Consider the following 25637-nt stretch of genomic DNA (forward strand, 5'->3'; position numbering starts at 1 on the left):
TCAAGGCTCCAAAACATGCTTGATCTGGATTAGAGTATGATCAGAGATTCAGTGGACTGTAACATCCACTGATAGATAGATCATTCTCTAATTGCTTTAAGGTTGACTTGCGCCACCAATCTAGAGGGGGCAGGAGGGATCAATTTGATTGGTCTGCCTATTGGTCACATGATTTCCAGAGGGCCCTTGAGGAGTTTCCTGAGGCTGTGCTTGGCTTTAGGTGCCTGGTGAAATGAGGGGATGTATGTAGCTTTGGATAGGATTGTGCCTAAGTGATCTGTCCCTGATCATTGATGTGGGGGAGTTCCTGAGTTTACCGAGGAGCTCTAGAAAATGGAGTGTGTCAGAGTTTGTTGCAAAAATCAAATTCAGAAAGCACACACAGGCAGACTGATGCAACAGGATTCATTAACTTCTTTATATACATAATAATACATGAAGATAATTGTACAATATCAATAAAGATTCTTCTTCAACGTAGTAGCAGTTACAAGCAAAACACAAGGCAGGAGAGAACAGTTAGTTTCATTTCAGCAGAGCAGACAAGCCCAGGCTTGTTTCATTTCAGAGCTGAGCACAGAGCTTAATACAAAGAGAGTCTCCTCTATACAGGGCAGTTAAGCTTCTGCACAGACTCAGTTGCCTAAGCCACGCCCAGACATCAGACTTAAGTTTCTGTTTCCAAATAAGCCTCATTGACTGAGCGTGTTCCCATGCCTATTCATTGGCTGACCTTGTTACCATGTCTCCATTCAGTCCCCATTGGTTGATCTATTCCAACCCATGAATATTCATACTCTGACAGGGTGGCACAGAAGACTCCTAGAGTATTGCTGATGGAAAACAAATATGGATAAGAGGTCATATCTGAGCCTATTACATTACACTAAGAGCGGCAAAATATCAGTATTTCTCTACTCTGTGTTTGGGTCCTAGACTCTTGTTGGAGAATGGGTGAGGTAGATAAACAATTACATAATCATGGTGTTGAATTTTCCAGACAATTGGAGGTTAAAACCCTTAAGATCAGCTGAGAACTAGGTGCCAACTGGGCAACTTTTGCAGATGTGACTGAATCTGCATCTGAGGTTATCTGGTATCTGAGATGGTGACTCTCAAGGAAATGATCACAGTTCTTTCTTATATGGCTATATAGGCTATATTTTCTGTACAGCATGTTGGAGTTGTTGCTTTTAAAATAAAATAGTCCCGTAGTCTGTCCCTATATGAAAAGGCAGAAATGGGGAAGAGGGGAGCCAATATAAACCAGAACCCCTTTTGCAATCGTTCTGCTTCCTTTGTAGTTAGAACAAGAGACAGAAGACCTTTACCCTCTTGCTCATAACCACAGCAAAACATGCCCCAGTATTCTTTTTTTCCTGTTGTGGTCTACCTAAGGTTACCTTCATGTTTGCCCCAGGCCATAAGAAAGACACATTTAAGTAATACAGCTAAAGTCATAGTTTCCCCTTTATTCTGAAATGGTTACTCTTGAAGAGAAGTCAACTGACTATAGTCCTATCTCATTGTACATATGTTGTGCAGTGACAATAAAGGTTATTATTATTATTATAGTGATGGTAACAGAAGTGACAGAAAGATTTTGCTGTTGTTCAATTAGTCATTTCCAATTCATTGGGCCCTGATGGATATAATTCCACCAGGCTTGTAAACTGTTTCCTTCATTAATGATTATATTTAGCCACCTTTTCTTCTCTTGGTCTTTTTTTAAACTCACTTTTTCTTTTTTTTTTAACAAACATTACGGTCTCATCCTATGACTTCTGCCTTCTCTGTCTTTTGTCTAAGATCAAGCATAGAACCATGGCTTTGATAATATGTGTCTCTGTACTGTAATGTTTGCCTAGATTGATTTAACATAGACTTTCTCCCAAGTAACAGATTTTTTTTTAATTTCATGGCTACTACCACCACTCCTGTGAATTTTTGAGCTTATGAAAATCTGCTCTCTTACTTACTTCAGCTCCTTCCATGACATTTTGCATGGGATTGCCTATTCGGACAATCATATGTCTGTCTGTCTGTCTGTCTGTCTGTCTGTCTGTCTGTGTCTGTCAGTGGTGAAATCTAATTTTTTTTTACTACCGCTTCTGTGGGGTGTGGCTTGGTGGGCATGGTGTGGCTTGGTGGGTGTGGCTTGGTGGGTGTGGCTTGGTGGGCGTGGCAGGGGAAGTATATTGCAAAATCTCCATTCCCACCCCACTCCAGGGGAAGGATACTGCAAAATCCACATTCCCTCCCCACTCCTGGGGGAAAGATATTGCAAAATTTCCATTCCCAGCCCACTCTGGGGACAGCCAGAGGTGGTATTTGCCGGTTCTCTGAACTACTCAAAATTTCCACTACCGGTTTTCTGAACTGCTCAAAATTTCCGCTACCGGTTCTCCAGAACCTGTCAGAACCTGCTGGATTTCACCCCTGCTGTCTGTCCATCCATCCATCCATCCATCCTCTATTATCTATCATCTATCTCCTATAACAAGGGTATCAAACTCGTGATTTGTGGGCGGATGTGTCAGGAGTTGGTCATGCCCACCCCGTTTAGTGAAGGGAGGAAAAGTTGTGATATGTCCTGTGATGACAACATGACACTGCGAGTTTGACACCCCTGTCCTATAGCTATCTAATTTATATAGTTACCCATCTCATTGAAAGCAACCCTGGGCAGCATTCATTATTTATTTATTTGTAAAATTTATTGGCATACAAGATTTTACAAAAATATTGAGCCCCAAAATGGCTTTTGCACTTTCCTCTTTCATCTTCAGGCCGAGATTCTTTAAGTTTTCCTTGTTCCCAATCATCACAGAGGTATATAAGCATAACATGTGTTGATGTTTCTCCAAGAAATTTTATTTCCATTTTCTATTTTTTTTTCTACATTCGGGATTTCTCAAGATATATTTTGCATATGTTAAATAAAGAAGCAGTGTAGAATTTAGAAGCATGATAGTTTTGGTTTACTTTTAGCTTTTTGTTCCAGCTGTACCAGAAGATGGTGCAGCCCTCACCTGTTCTCAGTACAATCCATGAATCATGTTTTTGAAAATTACAGGTAAGATTAGAAGCGATCTTGTTTCCTACAGATGAAGAACTATTGTTCTATTATCTAAACTATTGTTTAGCCAGGATTTCTGTGTCACTGCAATGGCACTGTTAAGTTTCTGCTAATGTAATCGATGCAAATAGCAGCAATAGACATAAAAACCTCATTCCGGCATAATATTTTCTACCTAGAAAATTGCTTTAAAAAGTGTTGGTGGAATGACTACGTATATGAATAATACATGAGGATTGGACAGCTTTTCAACATTACCCAGAATTGAGTTCTGAAAAAAAAAAAAGATACTGCGGGAAACATGATACCTTATTCACAGCTCTGTCTGGAAAATATTGAAATTGCATACTCTTTCCGCATGGCAGTCTGTTTAAGAAGTTCATTCTGTGATGATGAAGCAATCTATAAGGAAGCAAAGTTGGCACTTGTTTCCATCCTGCACCTTTCTTAATATTTGTTGCTTCAGTGATTACGGCACTGTTCTGTGAAATTTTCGTCTTGCCCTCATCTTAGGTTACTAGGAACTTTATCCCCAGACATATATCACTCACATATCACATGAACTCCCAAACTTGGATCTACTATTTCAACTGATCACAATTTGCTGTGGCATAAATTGAAGTTTCCAATGGGTCAACAGACAATAAGCATGAGCCACAAGTTCTCTACAAGTTGTTTTTCTTGGCTGCAACAACATGCATTTCTTCTGTCCTGGAGCGGGCAGAAAATTATGCCAACATAAGTGGCTCAATCCCAGCAGCCATGTTGTATTCCCAGTAGTGAAGCTGGCAATGGAGGCCGTCCTTAAAGTTTTAATGTAGGACAACTGAAGGGCAGTGCAAATTATCATACTGTAAGCTGCCCAGAGTCGCTTGAGAGTGAGATGGGTGGCATATAAATTTAATAAATAAATTGTTGCTCTTAGTTGCGAAGTCGTGTCTGACCCATTGTAACCCCATGGACAACATTCCTCCAGGCCTTCCTGTCCTCTACCATCCTCTGGAGTCCATTTAAGCACACGCCGACTGCTTCAGTGGTTCCATCCAACCACCTCAATCTCTGTCATCCCCTTCTTTTGCCCTCAATCTTTCCCAGCATTAGACTCTTCTCCAGTGAGTCCTTTCTTCTCATTCAGTGGCCAAAGTATTTGAGCTTCATCTTCAGGATCTGGCCTTCTAAAGAGCAGTCCTCTAGGACTGACCGGTTTGATTGCCTTGCAGTCCAAGGGACTCTCAGGAGTCTTCTCCAGCACCATAGTTCAAAGGCCTCAATTCTTTGGCACTCAGCCTTTCTTAAGGTCCAACTTTCACAGCTATACATTACAACTGGGAAAACCATAGCCTTGACTATATGCACTTTTGTTGGCAGGGTGATGTCTCTGCTTTTTAGTATGCTGTCTAGATTTGCCATAGCTTTCCTCCCCAGGAGCAAGCATCTTTTAATTTCTTGGCTGCAGTCCCCATCTGCAATGATATTGGAGCCCAGGAAAATAAAATCTGTCACTACCTCCATTTCTTCCCCATCTATTTGCCAGGAATTGAGAGGGCCGGGTGCCATGATCTTAATTTTCTTAATGTTGAGTTTTTGCACTCTTCTTCTTCACTTTTGCACTCTCCTTCTTCACCCGCATCAAGAGGCTCTTTAGATCCTCTTCACTTTCTGCCATTAGAGTGATATCATCTGCATATCTGAGGTTGTTGATATTTCTCCCAGCAATCTTAATTCCAACTTTTGATTCATCTAGCCCCACTTTCTCATGATGTTCTCTGCATATAAGTTAAATAGGCAGGGCGACAGTATACAGCCTTGCTGGACTCCTTTCCAAAATACTACTTTTAAACTGAAACAGTTTATTAATTTAGAAACCTCCATGATAGACATAAAGGTGATGTCGTGAGAATATATCCTTTAAAAATGGTTAGCAGCACAGTTTTGTACCATGATGAGTGGGATATGAGTTCCTTTTCTAATTTGCTCATAATCACAATACAATTACATTCCAACAACCACTTTTTTCCTGCTTTGTTCCCTCAATGCTGCCTTTACCTTTCTCTACAGGCCATAGGGAGACAGGACTACTATTAGTCATCTTCAGTTATACTTGTGTTAAAGTAGTATTTTCTCTTTTCTTCTGACAATATCTGAGGGGGGGGGGCACCTTAATCTTTAGGCTTGGCTGCTCATTATATTGGAGGGAAATCAGATGAGTTACACGACCACAAACAGAGCAGTAGAGGCATGATAGGTATTGGGAATGGAAAGAGCAAATTTAATGTTGGTATTCTTTTCTGCCAAGACAAGATTAGATGGACAACATTTCAACTCAGCAGTGTGGAAAGACCCTAAAATGAGACAATTAAAGTACTAGGGAACATCAGAGCTTTAGACAACAGTAGAAAAATATACTGAAAAGCAGCAGTAAATCATCTCCATGTTATTATCCAGGAACTGCAAGTTTCCTTAATAGTACTGAGATTTTCTGAACACCTTTAGTGGGTTCTAGTGTTTCCTGTGCATATTTCAGCTTTCTCTGCTAAAACATGTAAAATTGGAGACAACCTCCTTAGTCCAAAGTTAAACCATACATACTGTTATGCTACAACTACTCATCACACTTTTAGATATACTGCACTTGTTTTTCTCATATATTAACTTTAGAATAGAATAGAATAGAATAGAATAGAATAGAATAGAATAGAATAGAATAGAATAGAATAGAATAGAATAGACAGAGTTGGAAGGGGCCTTGAAGGTCTTCTAGTCCAAACCCCTGCTCAGGCAGGAAACCCTATACCATTTCAGACAAATGTTGTTCAGTCTCTTCTTAAAAACTTCCAGTGTTGGACCATTCACAACTTCTGAAGACAATTTGTTCCACTAATTAATTGTTCTAACTGTCAGGAAATTTCTCCTTAGTTCTAGGTTGCTTCTCTCCTTGATTAGTTTCCATCCATTGCTTCTTGTCCTGCCTTCAGATGCCTTCCAATTCTGTTATTCTGTTTAATTTAATATTATATTATATTATGTTTAATTTAATTATGTTTAATTTTTAATTCTGATTCCCCTGATATACTGTATATTCTGAGCTTGCTTTAATTCTTTTTAATAAATAAATCTCTTTTCTGTAAGACATTTGTCTGTGATTTCTTGAGGTGTGAATTTTTCCTCCAACATCACATGATCTGGGTATGTGCTTTCATTCTATGTGTAAGTTACACATATGTACTTAGTGTTCATAAAACAAGGCAGTTTTATGCTTGCTGAATCAGTTTTCTGCAATCTCTTTTCATTCTCTCATTCTTTCTCCCTCTTCCATGTTTTTTAAAGAAAAGATTGGATAACCATTTGTCTGAAGTGGTGTAGGAAGTCCTGCCTAAGCAGAGGGTTGGACTAGAAGACCTCCAAGATCCCTTCCAACTCTGTTATTCTATTCTATTCTATTCTATTCTATTCTATTCTATTCTATTCTATTCTATTCTATTCTATTCTATTCTATTCTATTCTATTCTATTCCATTCCACTCCACTCCACTCCACTCCACTCCACTCCACTCCATTCCATTCCATTCCATTCCATTCCATTCCATTCTATTCTATTCTATTCTATTCTATTCTATTCTATGTAATTGTGTCCACCAGATTTTGCGTAGGTTCATAAAGTGCAGGTTTAATGAATATTACAAGTGGAATACTTCAGAGGGTGAATTAAGTGAGGCAGGGAGGAATGGTAACAACTCTTTTGTCATAAACCTCTAAAACTATAGGTGCTTTTTTGGCTGATTTGTTTACAGTCAATTAATTTGAATTAGCAATAATGAATTCAATTATTATGGTTCTTTATCCACATCCAGGACAACCATGACCTGGACAATTGAGAATTTCCATAGTCCCAAAGGTGCTTTTTCAAAAGGCAACTGGACTTTCAATTCTCATCCAAGAAGCTTCTTCAGTTCTGACTGAATGGTGGGGAATGGAAGAATCGATAAATGCAGTCCACCTGCATTTGAAAGACAAAAGTTGCTTTTTTGAAGACAGCGAAGTCCACATTCTGGACAGACAGGATTGCTGGTTTAAAAGAGGGGTCAAAGAGGCCACCTACACTAAGATTGAACAGCCCTCTCTCAATAGAGAGGGAGGGATATGACACCACTATCTCCTGTTCCAAGAAGGTTCCGCACCCATTTGCACTATTCAGGTGACCCTGAGGCCACAGATAAATGTCCAAGGGGCTTCAACAACTCTCAGAAAGAGCGCTAATGACCAGATGACTGCAAGGAATATAAATCCTTCCATTCTCCACCGTTCAATCAGAACTGAAGAAGCTTTTTGGATGAGAAGCAAAATGTCTTCAAGGAAACAAAGAAAGTCCAGTTGCCTTTTGAAAAAAGCACCTTTGGATTTTCATGTACATGTCACCATTTTGACATCATAGTAGTTTGTTTTGGATACTATTGCTAGGGAAGCTGGCCCTATAGATTTTTGTTTATCTTTCTTCTTGAGAAGATAGTTTTAAATTCAGGGTTGTCTTACTTTCATATAAATATTTTTAAAAGAACTCAGTTGAAAAGCTCTGGAAATATATATGTAAACCTCTTATAACTACCCCCGGAGAACCTAAGCATCAGAACAAAAGGTTAAAAAACACAAATTTAATAAAAAGCCTGGATAGGAGCGTGCAGATTAAGGAGGTACTTATGTGGCAAACCATTAATTTTTACGTGACACAACAGTGCATCTAAACTGACAAGTTCTAGAGAAGCCCAGATAGGCATAATTCATCTTTTGTTATCCCCACTTCTAAAAAAAAAAAAGACTCTCCCATATAAACTTTTTATACAATAGCATAATTATTGATGTGGTTGATGCCTTTATCATTCTGTGACAGGGTCATTACAAAGGTGGGCATAGCTGCAGATAATTGCCAGCTTTGTTGCTAGATCCCAGATATCAGAAAAGGATCATTTTGATTAATTTGACAAAGCAACTGTCAATCTCCCAAAGAGAGTAGTTTTCAATGCTGAAAACAATGTTGAGGAGCAGCAGTACTTAGTAGGGTCTGCCCAACAACATACAGTTAGAAGATCTAGATTAGGGCTGTCAAACTCCTGGCCCCCAGGCTGGATGCGTCATGCGCTGGCCATGCCCACGTCTGGTTTAGCAAAGGGGAAAAAAGTCCCGATACGCTATGTAACGACGCTGTGAGTTTGACACCCGTAACCTAGATGATCTTTCTCAAGCCATTCTCTCTGCAGTGAATTCTGAATATGTACCAAAACTTAAAAGCCTATTCAAAAATAATAATAATAATGAATAACTAGCTAGGTTGCACTGGTTTTATTTGGAGCTGTTTGTTTATGGTTGTTGAATCCCTTGTTCTTCTTACAGTTGCTTTTCTGATTTGGACAGTTTTCCTTTGTGGGGGTCTAATCTGTTGGGGTCTTTATGCCAAGTGAAGGGGTGGGTGGGACTGCCATTCCATCCTTTTATCCTCTCTTTTTTCTTTCTTTCTCTCACTTCCTTTTATGTCATCTTCTTTCTCCAGGAAGCAAATCTACAAATATAGATCATATAAATATTAGATCATTGCAAATATTAAGACAGTTAAGTGAATGTCAGACAGCAACATGTTTTTATGCTGCCGCTAAAGTAAAGAAAGCTATTCTGAATAATCAAATAAGGTTAGCAATGTTAAAAAAAATAGCATAACAAATTGTTCTAAAGCATTTACAACAAACAATGTTCAGCCTAAGCTTGTCATAGGCAACCTTTAGATATTTGATCAGGGACATCAGTAAGTAATCAGAAAAGCCGGTATATATCTTAAATTAAGATTGCTCAGATTATATGTATCATTGATAATTTTGCTCAAATATTAGAACGTAACCAACTGCTTTTCTTGGTATTAAAAATAAACTTGCTTGGGATAATAGATCATCCAAATAGGCTAAATGTAAAAAGAATTCAGCTTGTCGATCAAAAGGTCGGCAGTTCAGCGGTTTGAATCCCTAGTGCTGCGTAACAGGGTGAGCTCCTGTTATTTGTCTCAGCTTCTGCCAACCTAGCAGTTTGAAAGCACGTAAAAAATGCAAGTAGAAAAACAGGGACCACTCCTTGGTGGGAAGGTAACAGTGTTCTGTGTGCCTTTGGTGTTTAGTCATGTTAGCCACATGACCATGGAGAGCGCTTCAGACAGCGTGGCTCTTCAGCTTTGAAACGGAGATGAGCACCACCCACTAGAGTGGGGAACAACTAGCACATATGTGTGAGGGGAACCTTTACCTTTTAAAAAATAATTTTACTGCAGAAAATTTGTATTTCTTTTTCATATGAGCAAAAGCTCATCATTTGCCCTATTGATCCTTGCTGTTGGCAAGGTAGAGAAGTAGAGCTGCCCACAGAATTTTCATCTGTTCATTTTTTTTCTGTCTATTCTGCCTTTTGGGGGGAATCTTCTTTTATTCAATGCCATCTTCTCTCAGATAAATGCAAGGAAATATTCAGGAGTGTTTCGAAGCCACCAAATCCTGCATTGACATTATCAACACATGGCTTATTAATGAAGATTTCTTGCCTGTTTTCTGCTTTAGTTGTAAGGAACCTTTTAACAATTTCCAAAATATCAAGTGGGAGCTAGTATGTCAAAAGCACATACAGTATATGAAGAGGAAGAAGCTGTTGGCGAGAGTTTATATGATGAAATGTTGAGCATTCAGAGTTTTCTTGAAAACTTTTGCCCCAGATGTGGTAAGCACAAGACAAACACTGTGCCCCAAAGTGCCTGTTCACTTTTTAAATGTTCTTAATAAAAGATAATCATTCAGGAAAAAGACTGAAAACTGCTTTTAGAAGATAAAATGTCTCTTTGATGGTGCTTTGAATGTTGATATCTGCCCAGAGCCTTTTGAGATTGGGCAGCATACGCATAGAATAAATAAACATTTAGAGCCAGTGTGGACTAGGAGTTAAGGCACCAGGCTAGAAACCAATAATACTGTTAGATACACAGCTGTTGTTTCAAGGAATTAATATATAACATTTAGGAAGGTGCATACATACCTATAGAATATCATTTTCTCTTCCCTCCCACCCCCTCCCATCATCTCCTGCTTCCAGGCCTCCAACCTCTTTTTATTTGTTGTTTGTTTCTTCAGAAGAAATATTTTTCTGGAAGTGATGTTCAAGGATTTATGAAACATTAATTCATTCAGGAAAAAGACTGAAAACTGCTTTGAAAAGATAAAATGTCTCTTTAATAGTGTTTTGAAAGTCAAAAAGTACAAGGCAATTAAAGATGACATGATTACAGCAATAAAAAGATAATCTTTGTCCTCGTTTTTGATCCTTAGGCTATGTAACTTGATAATCCACTAGTGTAGGAAAAAGCAAAACATTTTGTTGAATCTTGAGTTCATAAAGACGGCAGTTCTTTTGGAAAGTTGGAGCTTCAGTTACTTATAGTACCAAATTAATTAAAAGTTGCTGACCCTTTTTATGACATTAAGAATTTTGGAAAATATCTCTTTCGTTTAGAAAAAAGGGATGCAAATAGCACTGAACAGAATTGTATTATGGCTCATGCTATAAAGCTACTAATAACCCCCAAAATTAATTTTTAAACTTACAGTACTGATAGTGCTCTAATATACCCTGAATTGTTTGAAAGCTTTTAACATCTTCCTTTAATCTTTTACTTTATATATTGATTTTTTTTCCATTTGAAAAGATATTAGCCTGTTTATTAAAGCTATAATTTGCAATCTTTCAAGGGAAAATGGAGTAAAAACCAAAGTGTTCGTAGCAGAATGGAAGAATGGTATACTGTACAATTCCTCTAAGACAATTGGACATTTCAATTTGAGGAAATTTGAGGCACTTTATAAGTGTATTCAAATAAGGGAATCTTTAAACCTTTCCTTCTATCATTTTATTTATTTTGGTTTACATGGTTGTTCATCTCACCATGGTGACTCTGGGTGGTTAGCAAAGTAAAACAAACAAACAAAAAACAAACAAAAAAACAAACAAACAAAGCCCTATTTTAGCCACTAAGTGGTTTGCGGGAGCTTATAATTAGATATCTTTAGTCATAGACCTATACCATAAGTCTCTGCATCAAAACATCAGTAGACAAATGTACAGCTTTACCTTTGTGATTCCTAAGTTGCTTATCAAAGCAGCCATAAAAGACACCTTTGGGAATTTGACCTGGTCAATTGTATTTAATTTACCCCTAGATGACCTTGACTGATCTTGAAAGTTAAGCAGAATTGGCCCTGGTTAATACTTGGATGAGGGACCAAGGAAATTCCTGGGTTATAAACTAAGATGGGCAGTTGAAAAAAATCGCAGAAGCAAGCATTAGCAAGACATTTCTGTACTGTTTCCAAGAAAATTCATGTATATGAAAATGCCAAGAAACAAACTCAAATATAAATAGACTTAAATTTATTTTGGTCACTAGGATTAGATTGTTGTTTTGCTAGGAGCAAACCAAATTACACACAGTATATATGAATTCATGCCTTTATGTCCTAATATATGTTTATTAATGTATCTATTATTTTCTTTTTTATGCATTTTTGTTAGTTTTTCTTTTTCTCATTTATTGACGCATTATTTTATAAGGAGATTGATAATTGCCCAGAGCCTCTTAAGATTGGGAAACATACACATAGAATAAATAAACTTTTACAGCTAGTTTGCTCTAGGGATTAAGGCACCAGGCTAGAAACCAGTAAACTGTGAGTTCTAGTCACACTTTAGGCATAAAAGCCAGCTGGGTGACTTTGAGTCAGTCAGTCTCTCTCTCAGCCCAACTCATCTCACCAGATTGCTGTTTTGGGGAAATAGGAGGAGAAAAGGAATATTAGGTACTATTTGCTACCTTGAGTTATTTATAAAAATAATAAAGGAAGGATTAAAAAATCTAAACAAATTCTAAAATAATATTTTTTATTGGGAAAAGCTGTTTTGGAGGCAGAATGTTAGGTAATGTGTACTTAATTTTCAGAATTTGGTCAGAAGGAGGGTTGAAAAGATGTTTGAAGATCCCTCACATCCTGGACATAAAGACAACTTGAAACGGACAGTTTTTTCCCCCTCATGCCATCATCCTGCTGAATATCTAATTCTTACCCAATTCTGTCTAATGTGTATGTATATTAACCCATATATTGCAACTGTAGTATTATTTACCCTTTTTATTATTTATTATAACCCTCTTTCTTGGTGGTATTATTATTATTGGTTAATCTTTAGTGAGATTCACAGTCTTTGAGGCTGGTTAACAGCTCAGCAGCTTGAGTCCTAACCAAGGACCTAGGAACTGCCAAGGTATCGTCGGAGGATGTAAGCTGTTCCGAGTAAGGTGGTTTTTTGTAGAGTCAAAATGTTCAAGTCCGGCAAATTTAGAATTTCTAAATAGCGGGGCAGCCCTCTGGGTATTGCTCCAAGGGCTCCAATTACAATCGGGACAACACACGATTTCTTTTTCCACAGTCGCTCAACTTCAATTTGCAAGTCCCGGTACTTTGTGATTTTTTCTTGCTGCTTATCTTCAGTCCGTGCATCACCAGGTATTGCAATGTCAATGAACCATACTTTTTTCTTTTCAACTATTGTTATGTCAGGTGTGTTGTGAACCAAGTGCCTGTCAGTCTGATTATTATTATGCCTGTCAGTATTATTATTATTATTATTATTATTATTATTATTATTATTATTACTATTACTATTACTATTACTATTACTATTATTATTAAACTTTTATTCATTAAATATGAAACTCAGTCAACTGAACATTTAAAAATGTATCACATATCACTGACTGGCTCTGATAGTTGATATGGGTTGCTGCCAGCATCCTAGGTATCGACCAAGTTAATAATAATAATAATAATAATAATAATAATAATAATAATAATAATAATAATTCTCTGTTGCTTTGCAAGTACACTGAGTGCTTCTATACTGGAGACAAATTCCTAGAGTGTCTAATCACACTTGGCTACATAAAATATTTAATTCAATTCTTACTTGCTTTTTCACATTTCCTCCTTTCAAGTATTTGAAATTCAAATTTCCATACTCCTGAAAAAGGAATTCTAAGCAATTATTTTGTTGTACCAAAAAGGAAAGGGTTTCTCTATCTCTCTCCCTCCCTCCCTCCCTCCCTTTCTCTCTCTCTCTCTCTCACACACACACACACACACACACACACACACACACACACACACGTTTCTCAACTCCATATTAATTGTCCTTGGAAAGCATTCTTTTCTTAAGTATTTGCATATAGAATGTGGATTGGTCCATAGGGCCCAACAATTATACTTATTTTTAAATTTCAAATAGGTGAATGCTCTGTAGGTGCCAATATAGCACTAATTAGCTGTGTTGATTGTTCCTTGGGGACAATCCTCGTTTTTATTTCTTGACAGTTCAAAGATCAGCTCTTTGGTGAGGTATCAGGAGATCATTATAAAAGAATATTGTATCAGATAACTCTTTAAGAAAAGGGATATAATGCAATTAGCTAGTACAAATGTGCATTTGTATATGGTATTGTTAGCAGTCTCTGATAACTAGCAATTATCAGATTAGCCCAAACTTGAATATGGAGCCATGCAGTAAGGTGTTTTTTTTAAAAAAAGTTTAAAGTAGGAGCTTATAGGGAGTTTTCTTGTACAACTCAAGCTAGGACTTTTATGGGCAAAGCCCTCTAAAGAATGTTTGTGTCAAATGCTTTATACTAATTATTTTGTGTGCAGATTTTACAAGTTTTTAATAGTTAATACCTAGTAAAAAACACGTACAGGTAGTCCTCAATTTACAACAGTTAGTGACTGTTCAAAGTTACAATGGCACTGAAAAAAGTGACTTATGACTATTTTTCACATTTACAATCATTGTGGTCTCTCCATGGACATGTGATCAAAATACAGACACTTGGCAACTGACTCATATTTATGACATTTGCAGTGTCCTGGGATCATATGGTCCCCTTTTTCCGACCTTTTGACAAATAAAGTCAATGGGGAAGCCAGATTCACTTAACAACCATGTTATTAACTTAGCAACTACTGTGATTCACTTAACAACTGTGGCAGGAAAGGTCATAAAATGGGGCAAAACTCATAAATATCTCACTTAGGAACAGAAATTTTGGGCTCAATTGTGGTTGTAAGTTGAGGACTACCTGAATTTACATGTCCACACATTTACATAGAGGGAAGTCCCAAAACTGATAATATATCTGCCCTTTTGCTACAGCTGTGCTCTTAATAGGGGGTAACAATAAGAATATATCTGGTATGGATAAAAATGGATAAAATTGGATTTAAATATTTACTTATTTAGAAAAATTATGTGGTTGCCCAGCTTAAATAAATAACTGTGGACAATGACATTCAGTACAAAACATGTATAACCCATCTGCATTAAAAATAATTTTATACAAAGAAAACTGTGGCAGTATATAGCAATGCAAGAAGAACAGTATGGGTATTTTGGGCTCCCCTAATCTCCTGGCTCTAATGCTCAGAGGAAAGCCCAGGTCATAGCAGTCTTGGAAAGCCAAGTTGATTGGGGCCTTCTGAATTGAGTGTCCAGTGTGCTCTATGCTAGGTATGAATGTGCACTAACTTCAACCAGTGGTGGGATTCTGGGAGTTCTAGGGGGTTCGGCCGAACCCTTTGTTAAATTGCTGGCTCGCCCCGCCCCTTGCCCTGCCCCTCTGCACTACTATTTATTCCCAATAAATGGGGCGAGCGAGCCAGCAATTTAACAAACGGTTCGGTGTTTTTTTGTAATTTATTGGCCCCGCAGCACACCGAACCGTTGGTTAAATTGCTGGCTCGCCCGCCCCTCGCCCCACCCCGCCTCCCACCCGCGCGGTGCCAGCCTACCGTAGCCAGGGGTAGGCAATTGTGGCTCTTTTACAACCTGTGGACTTCAACTTCCAAAATTCCTGATACAGCTTGGCTGTCTCAGGAATTCTGGGAGTTGAAGGTCACAGGTTGTAAAAGAGCCACAATTGCCCACCCCTTCCCTAGCCTGAGTTCCACTGCCTGGGATCCACGTGGGCTGCCACATGGTTCCCCACCGGCTCCGGACGCAGGAGAGCAGGATGGAGAAAGCAGCTTCCACGCCTTCACTCACCCTCACTCTCTGCTCTGTTGGATCGCCGGCTGTTCGCTTACCCCGCCCATTCCCAATCTATTGCTGCCTCCGGAGTCCCAGCTGATGGCTAGAGGAAAAAAACCTTCAAATTCTTGCCGCAGGGCTTCAAAGGGCCGCCCTATAGCCAGTGGTGCAGCCGAACCGTTTGTTAAATTGCTGGCTTGTCCCGCCCCTCCGCACCACTATTTATTGCCAATAAATAGTGGTGGGCGAGGGGCAGGCGAGCCAGCAATTTAATAAACGGTTCGGTGTTTTTTTTGTAATTTTATTGGCCCACGGAGCTTCAGCATAGGCTAATTAGCCCCTTGATTCTATCGGCCTCCCGACTCTCAGCTGATTTGTCTCAGCTGTTTTGCTCAGGGCTCTGCTGCTTCCTTGCAAAGAGTCCTGGAGCAGATTTTTTTCCCCTTAGCTCTGCTGAAACACGAAACTGAAACTGCTTTGCTGTTACTGCAATGTTGGAAAATTAGGCAGGCACAATTCTTTTCTTTTTCCTCACCAAAAAAGGTAGATGCAAACAATGGGAAATTTAGGGAAAGTTTTTAAAACACAAAAGAAAAAAAGCTCTATTTAACTAGGGAATTGTAATAATTGAGATACTATTAATTGTATATTTCTGAAAGCAGAAATGGTTAAGTTGTGGTTTGGAGGAATATATGGGGGAAATTATTTGGTTTATTATTATTGGTAAATATAATTAATTGATTTGTAAGAAATTGGATTGCATGGAAATAATTGGAATATTCATGTTCATATTGATTAATATACAAAAAAGGTAGTTATATAACTAATTGATTTATATTAAAATGTTGAATTTATATTAAACAACTAATATTACATAATTAACCAACATGAGGATGGATATAAAAATAGATGACAATGGGAAGGGGTATAATATAGAATAGAAGGGAAAAGTTGAATTTGATTAAGATTAGAGATGAGGATGAAGGGTAATATTGGTTTTTTACAAAAATAGATGAGGAATAAATATGGCAAAAAGGAAATATAGAAATTGTAAATTTAATTGAAATGACTAAACACTGTTTAAATTTGTGAAACGGCCAAATACTCTGTTCAAAGAAAATACATTGTATGTTTGTATGTGTGTTTCTAATTATTGCTATTTATTCATATTTGTTCTCTTTTATTCTTTAAAGTTTAACAATTCATTCTTTATCTTAATATCTTTATATTTGTTTGGGGTTGGCTTTCTTCCCTTTCATCTTTTTTATTGTACAGCAAACTTTCTCCTCAAACCTACCACCTCTCTCTTTTCTTTCCTTCTTACTTTCTCTTCCTCCCCCTCTTCTTCTCCTCTCTACTTCCTCTTCCTTTCTCCTTCTCCTCCTCTCTTCCTCCCTCTCTTACCCTCCCTCCTACTCTAATTTCCCTTCCCTTCCTTCATCCCTCTCTATTGCTGTATCCTTTTATGCATATGGACTACTCAGAGGGCTGAAAAAGTTATTTTTGACTGGTCCTCACACTTTTGACCAGTCCTCGAACTTACCATTGTCCTCACATTTTACGTTTTTGCCCTATCTTGTCACCATGGTGAAGAGAAGCAGTTGTGAAATGAGTGACATGGTTGTTAAGAAAGCTGCATGGGCATAAATGTGAGGATGGTCATAAGTGTGAGGACCGGTCAAAAGTGCGAGGCCCAGTCAGAAATGACTTTTTTCAGCCCTCTGAGTAGTCCCTATGCACATAGCCATGCCCACCCGGTCACACGACGAGCTAGCCACGCCTACACAGTCACGTGACCAGCTAGCCACGCCCACCCAGTCACATGATTGCCAAACCACACCCCCAACTAAGCCACGCCCACAGAACCTGATGTTAAAAAAATTGAATCCCACCACTGATTCTAAGTCTTAGCTGGGCTGTTTCAGAAGGTTTTTCTGATTTTCCAAGGCAAAATTGGGTTCCCTCCAAAATGACTAAGACCACAAAATCTTGTTATTTATCACTTCAGAAGGTTATAGAAAGACAGAGTACTTAGGGTACATTTTAAAAAACATTTTTCTATTTATATATCCTGGTTGACTATCTCTTAAATAAAGGACCATTCCTCACAGTCAAGTTAAAGTACTATCCAACTACTTCTGAGCTAGCAGAAAAAAATTCTGGTCTAACAGTGTGCTGTCCCATGGTTGTTCCCTACTGTACAACAATAACAAAAAAGATAAATTGCGCTTTCCATTGAGGGTCAGGCTAATAAAAAAAGATTGGTGCATTCCTGATACTCCATTTACCAAGCATTATTTACCTGCAGAAAAAAACAATAATTCTCCTTAATGGTGGGATGAGGGAGTTTAGATGCTCATAAAGTAGCTTTAGCTCCATGTCAAGTTGCTCAACTAATAGGTGATGGCTGCATCTCACAAGCATCATTCACAAGAATGCTAAACCTGAGTTTATAAGATGCCCATGTAAGGAAATACTTTACACTAATTGTTAAGACTCAGATGCCTCTGTAGAAGCCAGGTATACAGTTTAGTGTAGTGGTTAAGGTGCTGGCCTAGAAACTAGGATATTGTGAGTTCTAGGTTTCGCTTAGGCATGAAAGCAAGCTGGAGTGAGTCACACTTTTTCAACCCAACCTGCCTAACAGAGATGGTGTTGTAGGGGAAATGCAACCAAATGGTTGATGAAACATAATGAATCATATCCATAGCAAATATTTAATTTATTCTATTTATTTGTCATACCAGAATCTAAAAGCTCTTCTAATCTAAAAGTTAAATGATATTGGAAATAAGGATGCCTTTAAGCTGGGTCAGGTATAGGTTTGGGATGAGAAGAAGACAATGATTGGTCATGCCATGATTAGGTAGAGACAAGTGAGATTGAACTTTAAATCCCTCTCACGTGAGTCAGACGGTAGCATGTAGATTTTCAGTGACAGCTCACAATGAATGAGGGGAGCAGTCTGTCTGCTGCATAGTGAATGAGTAAAACAATCATTTTGCCATTGCTGTGGACACACACGGCCCAGAAGGAAGTTCCACATTTCAAACCTGAATTTGGACTAATTAAATTAATCTCCCAAATCACAAGTTCTGAAAAATTTTCTGATTAATTTCACCAGCAGATGGCAGGCTTGCAGCGCAGTTGACTGTTCCTGGGATTCCCCCCCCCCCATTTTATTTATTTTAAAATGAAATTGGAAAAAGGAAGGGATGCTAATTAAACTACTGTACATCTATGAGGGAAGTTCGATTGAAAATGTGTCTATGCTGATCAAACTATAGCCACTTTTGCAGTTGTGATGTATTACATAGCCCTCTTTCTGCTTTTGAACAAAGTTGTTGAGATACATTTTTAACCTGGCATTTAAAATTATGTTAATATAATTATATTCATATATTATATTATGTTAATTTATTATATTAATAGTTATAGAAACATGTTTAGATTATTGATATTTTGTGGGGGTCATTTTTGGCAGAATAGCAGGAGTAAAAACTAATAAATATATAAGTAATGTTCTATGTCTTCTGTTGGTGTATAATTTTAATATACTGTACTTCACCTATATACTTTACAAAGCTAAATATTTTGAATAAATGAATGGGGATTCTTTGTAGTGTATTGGGCTATTATTGATTATTCAAGTAGACCTGTAGTCTTGCATTGAACTTGGATTCCCTTGGGCTGCCGGTATATGCTGTAATTCTTGCAAATTCACTTGGGTTAGTTCTGTAAGTTTCCAAAAAGCAAGCAGCAGAAAAATCTAAATCATCTGTAGTTTGATGAATAGAAAAGTAGAAACAGTCCTCTTCCTGGATTAAAACTTTGAGATGATGAATATATCCTCATAAATTGTTGTAGAATTTAGCCATATTAGATCTTACTGAAATGATCTAACTTTAACTTAGCCAAGGGTGTAATTAATTATAAGGTAGGCTTCTAAAGATAACTGTGTTTGCTTAGAAATTTAATAATTTATAACCTTCTTGTACAATGCATCGTTATCCTCAGAATAATGAGGCAAGTTGTTTTCTTGTTAATTCACCTCTACTACTTAATCTGAAGGCAACAGTGGTAATGCAAAGATCATGATTCACACTTATCCAGGGCAAATATCTGACAAAATTTTTGAGATATTGAATGTGGCAGTCTTTGTAGTAAATTGGATGCACTAACTTAAAACACTATGAAATATGAACAGAAATTTAATTTTATAAATACTACTATTTTTTACTGGTATTATTAAATTTACGTAGGGAATTTGAATGCCTAAAATAATAAGTTAACAATTAGTTAAGTCCTCTTTTAAAACTTTACTCCAATCAAAATAGATATCAGATTGAAATCTTAGGAATGTGTTTAAGATATAAACTTGAAAAAGGCAAATTGTGTCAGTTTTGTAAGCTGGGCGGTGAAAGGCTGATTGTTACTGCGCCTAAAGCAAACAAATACGAAGTACATATAATTATTTTCTCCATTAATGCACTTTGAAGAAATCTGCTCCCCTGAAAGCTGCGAGAAACAGTAATGCAAAATGGAAAACTAACATGTCACAAAAGAAAACCTAAAGGATGTTCAGATTGTCTCTGTTCCTCAGAGCATGATTTCACAATTATAGCAACTGTAAAGATTGTAGGAGTTGTCTGGAGGATGTGATGCTTTCATCACCATAATGAAAATCACTGCAAGCTCTGCTTTTTTGGGACAAATGGGTAGGATCCATGCCTTCCAGCAGAAGAGAACCTGCTACAGCCTGAGCAGTCTACTCTACTGTTGAGCATTGCCATTAGAAAGTTACTCCTAATGTTTATCCTAAATCTACCTCTTTATAGTTTCCCACCCAAAGCAGTCCAATGGGTACAATGACAGAGATTTATTTATTTTTCGAAAACTCACATTTGTCCCTTAATTTGTTATGTATCATGGCATGGCAAAATAAAGGTCTTTTGAAAATAACGCAGATTGTTAAGTGAATCTGGCTTCCCCATTGACTGTGCTTGTCAGAAGGTTGCAAAAGGTGATCAGGTGACCTCAGAACACTGCAACCATCATAAATATAAACCAATTGCCAAGCATCCAAATTTTGATCATGGGACAATGGGGAAGCTGCAATGGTTGTAAGTGTGAAAAATGGCTGTAAATCACTTTTTTCAGTGCTTCTGTAACTTCGAATGGTCAGTAAACGAATGGTTTTAAGTTAAGGACTACCTGTTTTGCTGCTGTGGAAGATGAAGGGGGAAATGATCGGAAGGGATCTGTTGTCCTCACTTGTTGCTATGGGTGATGATGGGAGTTGTAGTCTAAAAGCAGCTATGGAGAACCTGATTGGAAATTAAGAGATGGTTGTAAGAAATTACGCAACAAAAGATAGAATTTAAACCGGAGCTGTTTTTACTAGGAATATTAGACTCAAGAATGGAAAAGAACTTGCAATATATAACTTGCCTTCCATCCTTTCTAAGGTAGGTAAATTGAGGACCCAGTTTGTGGGGGCAATAAGCTGACTTTGTATAAAATATACAATAGTATGAAGGCTATTGCTTAACGCATTGTAAGCTGCCCTGAGTGTCCGGAGAAGGGCGGCATATAAATCAAATGAAAATATATACATATAGACAAAATGACTATGGAAATAAAGGAAAGAGAAGATTCGGACTATTACAAAGTATGGAATAGAGTGTATAAGTGGCTAGAAAACAGAAACCTAAATAAGAAATAAGAGTTTGAAATAAATATTGACTTAGATAATAAAGTTGTCAATTACTGTAAAGTCAAATTAAAGATTATGTAAGTATAATGTAAATATATGTAACTAATATGGTTAAAACAACTGTTATAGTTGTTATAAAGGATAGAAAGATAAAGTAGAAGAGTGAATTCCAAAAGCAGAATATACATGCCGACACTGAAGGCTGTAAAAATGTGATATATTGTGTTTTGTCCTGGTTTTTTATTGTTTTTTCCCCCTGTTCTTTCTGTTTTTAAAGGTGAAAAATGTTTAATAAAAACTATTTTTTTAAAAAAGGAATTAACCTTTTGCCTGCTTCAGAGTGATAATCCTTGTCCATTTGTTCTTTTAACGAGGCCTCCCAGCTGAAATCCGGGCCTACCACACCAGGCCTTTCTAGAGCCCTTGTGAGAGTAAAGATGTACCCAAAATGTGAAGCCTGTGGCAGTGACTGCCTGGCCCTGGTGTCTTCCTCCATTCCTGGGGAGCCTCCTATCCTGTTCTTTTCCCTTCTGAGCCACCCTCTTGTCAGCTATGTCCCCTGCCTGCCTCCCTGCTCCCTTCCAGGCCTGCTGCCAGCCGGCGTCCTCCTCCTCCTCCGCCTGGAGTGACAGCCTGAGTGCCAGGGTCGCCTCCCAGGACCAGAGGCTGCTTTTGCACCACCTGGAGTGGAGCTTTCCAGCCAAACTTAGCGGCTTTCTTGCCCTCACCCCGCACACCCCCCTGCAGGCCCACTGGGAGATAAATGGTTTTTCCATCCAACATCAGTCTCTCTGGGCCGTGACCCATGGGAGGCCAGGAGGGGAGGCGGAAAAAAAGATGGAAAAACACTAAAAGTGCTTTGCCAAGGCTATTTTCAAACCTGCCTTTTATCAGCAAGGCCTGAATGCTGGTGTTTGGAGGAGGGGTGGTGGTGGTGGTGCGTGCATTAACCCTTTCTATTGCATGACAAAAGACAGGCGCCTTTTTAGTAGAAGTAAATTCTGTATTATTGCATGGCAAAATAAAGGTCTTTGGAAAGCTACAGCTGTTCAGCCTGCAGAGTGGCTGGTGTAGTGAGATCCCAGCTTGAGCCTTAGCCTTGATTTTGAACGCCAGAACTTTAGCCCCAGCGAGTTATATTGTTGATTTACACACCCCTTTTTATTGAAAGGCATGCATTAATTAATCTGGGTCACACGTGATGCTTAGTGCATCTAATTAAGTGTACTGATTAAGTGCAAGGATGTAAGAAAGCCAGTTTGACGTAGTGGTTAAGGTGCTGGCCTACAAAGCAGGAGACTGTGAGTTCTAATCCTACCTCAGGCATGAAAGCCAGCTGGGTGATCTTGGACCAATCACATTTTCTCAGTCCAACCTACCTTTAAGGTTGTTGTGGGAAAAATAGGAGGAGGAAGGAGGATTGTGTATGATCACCACCTTGAGTTACTTATAAAACAATTAAAGGAGGGATAAAAATCCAGTAATTAGAGCTGTTCATGAACAGATCAAAACAAAAACAAAACCCCCAATCCCTTTCTAGTCCCTCATTCTGCATCACACAGTGAGCAAAAGCCTGGGACTATAGGGGTAGTCTTCATTTAATGACCACAATTGGAAACAGCAATTTAGCCATAAAGCAAAGCGGCTGCTGAGTGAAACTCCAACAATGCTTACATTCTTATATCAGCTTTCCTTTGACCTACAAAGGTCATAAGTGTGAGGTTTGGTTATAAAGTTATTTTTTAATCACTGTTAATGGTTGCTAAATGAGGTAGTTGCTAAATGAGAATTCCCTGTATGTACAACCAAGGAGGTGATGAGCATATCCTGACCCTCCATTAATTTTTCCAGTTCCTTATTAAAAAATCTATACTGGAGCCATATCCTCACCATATCTAATGGCAGTAAATTCTACAGTTTAACTATTAGAGTTTAGGTTCATGATGATGGTTAAATTATAAACCATGACTCTCAAACCACAATGAATGGATTCATTCAACCCATTAAGCCAAAAATATGACAATTTTTTTCCTTAATGAGAGGATAAGTAACTACCTAAGTACGATAGAGCCCATATTATATACATTGGTAGGGATGGAGGTTCTTGTTTCCTTTGTTTAGAGGGTATTTTTTTTAATGGTATTGTGTCGATTTTATGATTTACATCAGACTATCAAATATTTTTTGCCCCTAAATAATAGAAAATTGAGCTTATGAGGGCTTTTAGGGTCATAAAAGGGCAACTGGGAGGTCATTAAAAGTCTGTTGGATCACCCTTTCCTAATTTTGGCTTAATGAACTATAACAATCTAGCCTCTCTGTCTCTTGACTTCCACTGAATAGCTCTTAGACCTGTAATGACAATCTCCATGTTTTAGTTGCGGCGTTTGAGCTGTGCTGGCCCTTTCATCCAGCTAAGGCTCTCATGGCACTTTAAATAAAATTAATGGGCATAGCTCCAGACCTTTTACAGCTCAAGCACTCTTCTCCTTCCCCCACCCATTTTTTTTTCTTGGTGAACAGATGTTTTGCTGTGTATTAAAATTCCAAGCTACTGTGTTTGTCATTTCAATGCCTGCGGGATTGGAGTCCACAGGGAAGGGAAGGGAAAGGAAGAGAAGGGAAGATGTTGTGGCATTTATTGCAATTGCTACTACATTTTATCATTTAAGGGGAGGATTTGTTTAAAAAATGAGTTTCTTTACTGAAATGCTGTAACATGCATGGGAAGAAAATAAAGACATTCCTTTTCTTTTTATAGGGTATTTAGAAGTGAAGCAACTGCAGCCTACAACTGGAGAATCGCTATGTCCAAAGGACATCTGTCCCAAGGCTGCTTCAGTCTTGGCAATGCCACTGCCTACATTGTTATCTGTTAATAAAGAGTCCTGTGTGACACTAAAAAGTGGATATTGTCCTTTAGATGTTATAAATCTGTCTTTTTTCTACATTACTACAACTAGGCTGAAAATCCAGCATGCATCATCTGCAGAGAGAGATTAGAACTTCATACCTTCCCGAAAGATTCTATCTTCTCTCTTGGAAACCTTTTCCTGTATCTGAAATTTCCAGTAGGACCTTTTACTCTCCAAGACTAAAACATATACAACAGATTTCACCAGATCAACACAACAAAATTAAAAGGGATGTACTTACCCATCAGGAGTTTATTCTCAGTGTATCACATACCGTATTTCCCCAAAATTAAGACGCTGTCTTATATTTTTTTGAACCCTGAAATAAGCGCTTGGCCTTATTGCCATGAGCTCAAAAGCCTGATTGGGCTTATTATGTCTTATTTTGGGGGAAACAGGGGTATCAATTTGCACGATATTTTTTATTATGCAAAAGTATTTGTCTTATATTCCTAAACAAAGAGAATAGTTCTATATTGATTGACAGGAAGGCGTCTTCTTTAATAGTGTCCCTGAATCCAAGTGAAGGGAATTAGACTTAGTTGATCTGGAGTGCAAAAGAAATGAAAATGAAAAAGGGGAGAAGAAGGGGAGCATGGCCAGAAGAATTATTTGCATTATAATGGCTTCACCTGGTATAGAATCTTGGTATTAAAAATAGGAGCAAGCTATAACTTATACTAAGCTTCATGGCTGGGTCCTACAGGTGTTTAACGGGGTTCCAAACAGCTGGAAGGATGTCGAATTTTAATCCCCCGTAATAGGCCTCTCTTGTCTGTTATTTGGTGTTTCTATAATAAATTGGTACAATTGAGGGAATTAGAACTGGACCTTGGAATTAGAAGTGCCCCTGCCATCCTTTTGGCTTCTCATGCTGCTGGGTGCCTTGAGGCTTCATCACTTTCTCCTTCTTTGGTGACACACACAATATATTCATTTTTCATAATCCCTCATCCGAGATGCAACGACAAACATATGCAGAGCAGAGATTTATAACCAGTGGAAAATAACAAGATGATAAGATCAGCTCCAGGCCAAGCCAGCAGGATACATGGGGGGGAGGGGGGAGAGAGAAAAAGAGAGGGGGGGGGGAGGGAAGGAGAGAGAGGTGTATTTCCTTCTTCTACCCATGAAGGAAAAATAAGGAAATGAAGAAAACACGGATGAGTTTGCAGATTGTATGTTGTATTTAGGTTTACATGTAAGCTTTGCAAAACTCCTTACATAGAAAGCATAGAAGGAACAAGAAAAAAGGAGGTTAGTTTGACAGCAGCTGGTTTAAAAAAAAGACACTCACAGCTTCAGACTATTAGGAATAAAGAAGTTGTTCTTTTCTAGTACTTCCAAGAGCTGCACTCTTGGGACTGATCATACTGCAAACAACTAATTCAAGCCAGAGGACTTAGCTGTAGCCAAAAGAAAGAAAGAAAGAAAGAAAACAAAACTCATCTTTTGTGTATTGAAGACATGATATATAAAAACACATTGCAGTGGCATGGTCTATCTATTAAAGCCCTCTGGGTAGGTTGGATAGCCTACCTACCAGGAATCAGATTTTCAGGTCTCTGCCACACATGCAGGGGACGTGCACGCATGCCCATGCCACCCTGCCCCTCCCAGGAGTCTCCACGTGGCCCGTTTTGGATGCCGGTAAGTACATGGCTCACACAGAGGCTCTGGGAGAGTGAAAAACGGGCCTACTGGAAGTCCGGAAATGGGCTGTTTCCAGCCTCCAGAGGCTTCAGGGAGGCCTGCTAGGCCCAAAATGGGGCGTGGGGGGAGGT

General features: G+C 38.3%; 2 long non-coding RNA genes across 2 annotated transcripts; one reads left to right on the plus strand and one right to left on the minus strand.

Moving 5' to 3' along the window:
* Positions 1 to 8399: 8399 nt before the first annotated feature.
* On the minus strand, positions 8400 to 21754 carry LOC148116961 (uncharacterized). The gene is made up of 3 exons (XR_015731602.1): positions 21262 to 21754; positions 20437 to 20549; positions 8400 to 8629 (listed from the first exon to the last, which is right to left on the minus strand). It is a non-coding gene; the product is annotated as an uncharacterized LOC148116961 (long non-coding RNA).
* Positions 20545 to 23841, plus strand: LOC148116962 (uncharacterized). The gene is made up of 2 exons (XR_015731603.1): positions 20545 to 20690; positions 23700 to 23841. It is a non-coding gene; the product is annotated as an uncharacterized LOC148116962 (long non-coding RNA).
* Positions 23842 to 25637: the final 1796 nt, after the last annotated feature.

This window comes from Pantherophis guttatus, chromosome 1, assembly GCF_059756535.1.
Source record: "Pantherophis guttatus breed Tessera chromosome 1, ASM5975653v1, whole genome shotgun sequence".
NCBI classification, from domain to species: domain Eukaryota; kingdom Metazoa; phylum Chordata; class Lepidosauria; order Squamata; family Colubridae; genus Pantherophis; species Pantherophis guttatus.